Source organism: Berghia stephanieae, chromosome 5 (genome assembly GCF_034508935.2).
Source record: "Berghia stephanieae isolate SIO BIC M18660-M18661 chromosome 5, UCSD_Bste_1.3, whole genome shotgun sequence".
Classification (NCBI taxonomy): domain Eukaryota; kingdom Metazoa; phylum Mollusca; class Gastropoda; order Nudibranchia; family Aeolidiidae; genus Berghia; species Berghia stephanieae.
The window spans coordinates 34,109,595-34,119,504 of NC_088364.1; positions in this window are offsets into that span (position 1 = coordinate 34,109,595).

A 9,910-nucleotide genomic window follows, 5' to 3' on the forward strand; every position below is an offset into this window, starting at 1 on the left:
ACGTCATAGCGTCAACAGCAGCTATTTTTAGATTGAGTGCGTTTCGATTCGGGGGTGTCATTATCCGGGGTTTTCAAGATGGCGGCAAAAAGGGGCGTGTTGAGACCCGAGATTACAGTGCTGTAGAGAATTCTCGTCTCAAAAACGTTAGAATGTGTATTTCTCCTGTTTACAAAGGGTATAGGCAGTTACGCTTTCATTCTCCAATATTTATTGTCATTGTTTTGATCGTAAACGGTGCCCGAACCCATTTGACGAAAGAGAAAAAAAATCGAGTGCCAACATAATACTAATACCACACAAAAACACAAGCAGCACACATTTAGTTTTGGTTTTAATTCAAGTCAAATCCATGCGATATTGCTGATGTGTTTTGAATACCAACATTTTTATTGAAATGCATAAACATTCACAAGCTCTTAAAAATTAGTAGATCTACATCTTGCGATATTAAAAACAAAAAACCTATTATTAACCACAATAAGATCAAACTTGGACTGATGTTTTTAGAGAAACAACTGATTTTCAAATGAAAATAATAAATTGAAGGAGGTTGTTATTGTTTTCTCCGCTATTCCAACATACCATAAGACCATAAATATCCATAATTGCCCCCCCCCCCCCATTGAACACGGCATTGCCTGATCCATCAGTAACCTCCTTTGACCTCAGACAGGCAACTATCATTGAAGGTTAATGGACCCATGAGAGTTCATCCACTGATAAACTTCTTTTGCTGTGGTTCCATATGAACAAACGCTGGTTCCACACAGTGAGTAGTAAACAAGATCTGTCCCCGTGGTTTTTTGCCATTTCAAACGCCAAAATTTGCCATAAAAAATGGTAAAATTTGCCCAAAATTTGCGCTAGTTTTACAAAAATCAAACAATTAAAACATGTACGGTAAAAAAATTGACACAAATAGGGCATTTTGTAGAATATGATGTCACAACATGTCAACATGAATTGATTTACATTTTGAATGATTTGAAATATAATAATAATAATGATAATAATAATAATAATAATAATAATAATAATAATAATAATAATAATAATAATAATAATAATAATAATAATAATAATAATAATAATAATAATAATAGTAATAGCCATAGTAAGTAAGTAAGTAAATAAAAAGAAGGAAGTAATCAAAATATTTGATTAACTATTTAGCTTCTTAAAATTTGGGAAATCAAATTGAACAATCGCATAAAAAATTCAAAATTTGAAAAACCAATTAAGAAGAGGAAAAAAATAACTTCACAAGAAAAGAGAAACAACATCCATTTTCCAATGGGGGCACATTAAATTTGTATTCTCTACTTACTATCCAATTTTGAGCATTATTATTATTGCTTTATATTTCAATATAGGCCTAATGGGTTTTTGAATGAAAAACATGGAAACATCATGAAAAAAAAGACGCGAGAGCTCTTCAGTAAAAAGAAAAAAAAGGCGAAAAACAAAGCTTGGGATCTCCATTAGCCTAGGCTAGGCCATAGAGGTGGGGGAGGCTATGCCTAGACACGTTTGTCCGTTATTTTGATGCTAGCATTGAAAGTCGCCGTCTTTTCACTGTTTTTCATAGCATTTGTTGTTTTTTTAAAACAGAAAAAAAAATCGTCAATTTAGCCTAAAAACGGCGAATATTGCGGCTTTTTGCGGCCAAATAATTTTTTTTTGCGGTCAAGGGTGATATTTGCGGCCGCGAAAAACTGCGGGGACAGAACATGTGTTCTGATTGGTCGGTAACAAAGCGATCTCATTGGGCTCCCATAGTGGACAGAGAGGTACTTACTGTGTCTTCTATCCCCCTATATATCTGTTTTCCAACTTGCTTTCTGTCTTTGCCTTGGAATGAGATTACTTGGTTTTGTCCTGGTACTGGCCAGATACCCTGGCGGAGAGGGAAACAGTCAAATATATAGTTAGAATTTTGGAAGATGATATTTTTTCCTTGTAAATCACCTCTCTGTTATTCACTGTATTATTTTTGTTTACATGTCATATATATATATTATGATTTGTAAATATTTGAGTGTGTTCCTCTTAGTGGGGACCTGTGCTCGTGTCAGGGTGAAACTTTAAGTGATCTCAAGCTAAGGGTACTTTGATAGTGTGCTTTTGGAATCTACATCTGTTTTCTATTTGAACCAATTCCCCTTTGTCTTACCTTTTCTTGAGTGCTTTAATTGTCATTTTAGAACCTTTTACTATCCCATTTTCTTCCTTTTTATTGGCGCTGATATGACGACCTTAATGTGTCGCAAGCGTCGCAAAACCCCCCCAAAAAAAACGATCTCATTAGGAGGGGGGAAAAGGAGTTTTTATTAATAAGTTAAGATTACGAGATGACAATGTTCGGTTACCAAGCATCGGTACCAACTATTATTGTTACTACGATGTCTCTAAACAGGGGTTTTACTACTAAAAAGTATGTCCCTATTTTTTTTTGTTACTAATAATAACATAAAGTAAAAAAATCGGGACGAGAGGTCAAGGTTTTTTGTCGCTATCCAGGGTTTGTCGTTATTCAGGGGTGTCGTTATCCAGAGGTTGCAGTGTATAGAATTGACAGTCGACGATGGACATCATTGCAGTCTATAACAGTCGACAGTTAATATCACGGTGTGTTGCAAAATCTTTCGCATGAAGGCGTGTCAAGAAGCTTATTATAAGATTCTTGAGGCGTGTGTATCTTTCCTATCGTCATAAAGTAGACAGTTGATGTTACCTGCACAAAATACCCGAATTAATTAGTCACTGTCCTTACAACGCCCACTTCTAGGGAAGTGACTAGCTAGTCCGAGACTAGAAAGCGTTCATGAAATCCGATTTTTTTATACACTTACTTCGCTTGGGCTTAAGACTAGCTAGTCATTTACTAGACTAGTAACTAGTAAATTACTAAATCTATCTAGTCCTCGTTCATGAAAACGGGCCCAAGGCAAGAGACTAGCTAGTCCGAGACGAAAAAGCGTTCATGAAATCCTGTTTTTTAGTAACTTGCTCAGCTTCGGCTTAACCATCCTCCTTGCCAACTATAGGAAAATCGTCATATTCGTTACGATATAACCAACATTTTTCTTATTCAAATTTCTTTTGTAGATAATAAAATTTAAAGACCATGAACGTAATGGGCAGGGAGTTACATACTGTGTCTTCTATCCCCTTATATTTATATATGTTTTCCAACATGCTTTCTGTCTTTGTCTTGGAATGAGATTGGTTTTGTCCTGGACCTGGCTGGGAGGGAAACAGTCAAATGCATACTTATTGTTTTGGGAGATGATATTTTTTATCCTTGTAAATCATCTCTCTGTTATGTATTATTATTTTTGTTATTTTGAATGTATAATGTAAGCATTTGAGTGTATTCCTGTTTGTTGGATCTTGTGCTTGTGTCGAGATGAGACTTATAGTATAGGTGATCTCAAACAAATACACTGGTGGTATGCTCTTGGAATCTACATCTGATCCCTATTTGTTCCCAGTCTTTGTCTTACTATTTCTTTGGTGCTTTAATTGTCATTCTAGAACTTTTTACTATCCCGTTTTCTTCCCTTTACTGGCGCTGATATAACCTAAACGTGTTGCAAGCGCTCTAAAAACCTTTAAAAACAAAAAAAAACAAAAACAAAATAGTGGGTTCATTTGAATGGTCATGAAGGCAGATGGCATTATCATAGAAAAAAACAAGAACAAAAAATTACATGTTTCAGAGATACATGCGAAAGAAAATCGGAATGGTTGTACAATAGGTATTCCGAATGTGTTTCAACTGTCACGCATCACACGCTGTTATGGACTATGGTGTTGGAAAAGTCTATATTGATTTCCTGATCATTGGTATTCTGTTGATTTCATGCTTTTGTAATTTTGTATACCCGATTATAAGCCAAATTTTGTTTTGCTTTTGCATTACTTGCAAGTTCTTTGATGTTTAAAAATAATATTTTGTCAAGGAATATTGTTTATATATATATATATATATATATATATATATATAATATATATATATATATATATATATACACACACACACAGATATATACATGCGGTGTGTGTGTGTGTGTGTGTGTGTGTGTATGAATTAAAGTGAAGACCGGTTAAATTGAAAACAGCTAATTGCAAAACAAAACAAAATAAATAAATAATAATTTAAAATGATAAACCGAATAGTATAATTTGAAATGTCTTGGTTACTGTTACTGTTGATGATTCGGGAACATAACCAAGACAATGAATATTGACGAACCGAATGAAAAGATATAACTTTATTAATAAATGTAAAAGTAATGAGGGATGATCGTGATGAGTATTGATGGCTTGAGAAGAGAGGAGAAGAGAGAGGAGAGAGAGAGAGAGAGAGAGAGAGAGAGAGAGAGAGAGAGAGAGAGAGAGAGAGAGAGAGAGAGATATTCAGAAACGGAAGTTTTTATATAATCTTATGTAACTGTTATGATTTCTTAGAGTTAGAGTAAAAGGTGTTACGTATTCTTATAGAACCAATCAACATCCTTTCTTCTTTAAAAAATATTGATTATGAAGTACAGTGAAATGAGATAAATTGATCCATCCATCATTTCTTCCCTTCAAAGAAAAAAATAATTAACACAAGATATTCTCTAAATTAATTTGTCACAGAAAAAAACTACGAGAGTCTATTAATGATTCATAATGATGGTATCTGTGGTTGTTTTCTTTGCTTTAAATTGACTAGTGAATGGTCAGTATTGAATATAGTCATTCAACCAGCGAGGTTTATTTCTTATTTGTCTGTGACGTTGTTGAACAGTATATTCATTATTTTCGATGTTCAAAGATAGTTCGTATTCTGTGCGTTTTTCTTGCTGTTGAATGTGATTAGTCTACCGTCATTGGGTGATCGTACATTGGAATTGGGTGTTGCACAAGTATCGTAGTTGCGTGGATGAATATATCGTCTGTTGCGCCGATATGCATTGGCAGTGTCATCACCTTCGATGATATATGATTTATTGTTGTTACTTTGGGTGATGCCTTTCTGAACAACATTGCTGTTTAGCGGTTTGAAATATACATGCTGTCCAGGATAGAGTTCTGACAGAGGTTTTGCTGTAGTATCATAATGTTTTTTGATTGCGCCACGTCGGCGGTTTCTGTTGTTCATAATGTTCGGGTTTAGTTTGAGACATTGTGGGTATGAATGATCTTGTTGGTCTACCGAAAACAAGTTGGGCTGGACTTTCCATGTTGTCTCTTGGCGTATTTCGAATTTCCGACATAGCTTCGTATGTGTCGGTCTTTGAGTGGAAAAATCTTTTCATCATGCGTTTAATTGTTTTTACCGCTGATTCTGCTTTTCCATTTGATTGATGATGACCAGGTGAAGACATTATGTGATCGATGTTCCAATCTTTGCAAAATGTCTTGAATTCTTCTGACTGAAATTGTGCTGCGGAGTTAGAAATTAGAGTTTGAGGTATACTGTATCTAGCAAATTGTTTCTTGAGCGTCATGATTGAGTTGGACGTGGTAATATTGGTTCGTTTTTCAACTTCAATAATGTTTTGGAAATAGTCAACATACACGATGTAGTTTCTCTGTTCGAATTCAAAGAAATCAATTCCCACTTTTTGCCATGCCCTTGTACCTTCGTCGTGGAGAGTCAGTGGTTCTTTCGTGTTCAATGGTTTGTATTTCTGGCAGGTATCGCACGAGTTAACAAGTTGTTTGAGATCTGCATTGATATTGGCCCAATAAACGGTTGATCGAGCCCGTCGTATCATGGAATCGATCCAAGATGAGAGCTGTGTAGATGTAAGAATTGTATTTCTGATTGCTGTATTCAAGCTTTTTCATCATTCAATCTGATTAGCTTCTCTCTGCATCGTAGTTTCAATGCATTTGGTACGGTGTTGTCGTGTTCTGTGACAGATGATCCAAATATGAGAATGTCGTCAGCAACGTTCGTGCAACCTGATAGGCCTTCGATGGCCTCGTGTAGCCGCTGTTGAAATATTTCGCTGCTCACAGAGAGACCAACGGGTAGTGTTCGCCAAACGGTGTAATCATTGTGGTGAGTTCCGAGGATTCCTCATCAAGTTGACATGACGAAACGCTTCTTTTACGTCAAATTTGCTGAAAATTTTGGCATTGTTGAGATTCGGAAGTATGTCATTGAGTGTTAGCATTTTGTAATGTTCCCGCTTGACGGCTTTGTTTAGATGTTGATGGTCTTATATTCTTATTTTGCCGTTTTTCTTTTCAACCACAGACATTTGGTTTACCCATGCAGTGGGTTTAGCGATAGGCTCAATTATGCCTCGTTCTGTCAATCTGTCCAGTTAATTATTTGACCTTTGCTTTCAATGCGAGTTGTACGTGTCGACATGGAAGTGTTCTTGGTTTAATATTTTCGTCGAGATGAATTGCAGCAGTACCGAGGTCACCGATGTCCATTTGATTATTTGTGATGTCGTTTACAATAGCAATGAAATTGTCATGCTCGATTTGAATAAGATGGTGTTCAGCCCTAATAGAATGTTAATCCATCTTCGACAACAGAGTAAGTGATGTATGTCATTTGTCCAGTTTGGGGATTTTTTTGTTTTTATTACTGCCTCACCGATGGGAGATAGTTTCTCTTTGTTCCACATGATCAATGTTTTACATGTCGGTTTGATCTGTTGTGAAAACACATATTTTCTTTGTATGGTGTAGGCGCCCGCACCAATATCTAGTTGAAATTTAACTGTTTTTGTAGTTAACGATCATGCTAGCTGATATATTGCAGTTGTACCTAGCTTCATAACATATTGATTATCATCTTCGTCTGAGTATGAGGTGTTATGTTCGTTGTGAATCGTATGAATACGAGAGCATTTTGACGAAAAGTGATTCATCCTGTTGCAGTTCTTGCATGTTTTATTCCATACCGGACATTTTTCTTTGATGCGTTATTGACTTTTGCCACAGAATTTATAGCAGTGTGTCCATTGTGTATAGTAGTGTTTTTGGTGAGGGTGAGAAGAGCAATGCCTTTGAGAAAATTGAGGTTTTGAATGTGAAGATTGAGGCTTTTGATTAGAATGTCGAGATGATGCGTAATGGTTGTTTTGATACACCTTCTGTATGTGGTGATCTTGTAGTGTCATGCTTTGCATGTGTTTTGTGTTTTGGCTTTTTCATGAGTGCGACAAGTAATATTTTCAAACGTTTCTTCTTTTCCTTCGACATACATATTCATAACTGTTCGTCCGATGCAAGATAGGAGTGTAGCAGATCGTATTCTGTCACCCCCCCCCCTTTCTAAACTAGTGGCAATTTCAAAATTTGTCCAGCCATGATAGAATTATCGCCAATTGGAAGCTAAGTTGCCTTCCAATGTTGAGTGGTCTTGGCGGAGGAATTGACATTGTTGATCTCGAAGTTGCCATAATTGCAGGGATGCAACTCTTCCAAAAACAGTGTTTGAGATAATATATAGTTGGTTATTTCCATTGGATCGAAATTTGTGCGATAATGTCAGTAAACCGTGATAAATTCTGATTTACATGAGTCATTGCCCTTGAGAGTGAGAAGATGCCATGCGGGGAATTCCCCGGAGATAACGGATGAAACTTGATAAACTTACAATTAATTATGTTTTCGTTGTTAACTCATAGGACGAGTGAAGTTCTGTACGCCGCTGCCATCATGATGATTGGGCACATAACCAAGACAATAAATAACACTGACTAGCCGAATCAAAAGATATAACTTTATTAATAAATGTAAAAGTAATGAGGGATGATTGTGATGAGTATTGATGGCTTGAGAAGAGAGTGCGAGAGAGAGAGAGTGACAGAGATCCAGAAACGGAAGTTGTTATAATATAATCTGACCCCGCGGTTTATTTCAAAATTTTGCAAAGAAATGATGAATTTTCCAAAAGAAAATAAGTCAATTTGCAAAAAATTTGCAGGTTTCTAAATATGGTGTATCACAACTGACTACATGCAATCCATGTAATAAAATATCCCCGCGGAATTACGCAATTTCAAACTCAAAATGATGCAAAATTATGGGATAAAAAATGGAAAATTTTGCCAGAAATTCTGGGTGGGGTTCCTGGCCTCCCATAGTGGGCAGGGGGTGGCATTCACTGTGTCTTCTATCCTCTTATAGTTGTTTTCCAATTTTCTTTCTGTCTTTGTCTTGGAATGAGATTATTTGGTTTCGTCCTGGCCCTGGCCGGAGTCCTTGGCTGGGAGGGAGGCAGTCAAATACATAGTTATTGTTTTGGGAAATGATATTTTTTTCCTTGTAAATCATCTCTCTGTTATGTATTATTATATGTTATTTTAAATGTATAATGTGAGGATTTGAGTGTAATCCTCTTTATTGGATTTTGTGCTTGTGTTTGGATGAGACTTATAGGTGTGATCTCAAACTAAGTACCTACTTTTGATAGTATGCTCTTGGAATCCACATCTGTTTCCTATTTGAACCAATTTCCCTATTGTCTTACTTTTTCTTGAGTGCTTTAATTGTAATTCTAGAACGTTTGACTATCCCATTTTCTTCCTTTTTACTATCGCTGATATAACCTTAATGTGTTGCAAGCGCCGTAAAACCCTTAAAAACAAAACAAAAAACATTGGCAGAAATTATGCTGATTTGGGAATAGGCACAACGTTGTGGAAACGAAATTACAATAAAAAATTGCTGTCAATGACATTGTTATAATCAAGAAAAATCAAAACTTTCAGGGTTGCCTGACTTCTCCTTCGATCACTTAAAATCATATTGTACAAAGAAAAACTTTCAAACTGGTTGAAAACATAACGACGTGCACAAGCTGTGAGGGAAGGCACAGTTTCCTGTCAAGAATCCCAAAAAAGCTGCAAGTGTAGTGCTTGTGTTGGACTATTCTTAATATAAGGGCAACTGGTCGTAGTTCTTTGGTGTAACGTCGAATTATCCTCTGGGACATCCTTCAATCCTGGCACCCCATGAAGTGCAGTAGCACATGGCAACACCATGACCTAATCTTCATCACCGCGGGGAACGCAAATTTCGCAAAAATATAAAAAGGAATCAAAGAATTTGTCAAAAATTTGCCAAACGTGCAGATTTTGCGGTTGCAATGCAAATAAGAAAATTTCCCCTAATTTTACGGTCGCGGGGCCAGTATAATCTTATGTACGTAATGATCTCTAGAGTAAAAGGTGTTACGTATTCTTATAGAACCAATCAACAACTGTTATTGTTAATAAACTCATAATCTTTATGTCTTGGGCGCTAAACTTCATACTCTCTGAAAAGAAATGCGATAACGTAACACAGTAGAATCCGCATAAAGTTATCTCTTTCCTCAAACAAGATGGACTAAATGAAAGCCAAAGGCCACCCTGGCTCCCTAGAGACGAAGTCTGCGTTCAGAAAAAATAAAACTACCTGATCTGTTGTCAAAGTTTCTCAATTTTCTTTATGCAGGGATGGAAAGCCTAAGTCACTAAGTCAGAGCGAATACACGCACACACACACACACACACACACACACACACACACACACACACACATACGCGCGCGCGCGCGCGCTCGCGCGAAAGAAATTTAAAAAAAGAGCCAGGGACGATTAACAACATCCGTAGCCCTCACTCTCGAAAACTATTTGTAATAAACTCGAATCACACTACTCACAGAGCTGACTATAAGAAATAAGAAGGAAAAAAAAGACACGAGTCTTGGAGGATTTCACCACAATAATAAGAGGATAGGCCAAGTCTGCAAAGTCGGATGTCAACGAAAGCGGAAGTTTAATGTTTAATAATGAAAAATAACAAAAGCTGATCGTCAGCCGCATTTACCCTCTCCTTACCAATTACAAATTACAGAAAAATCTTCATATTGGTTACCATTCAATGAACATTTCCTATTT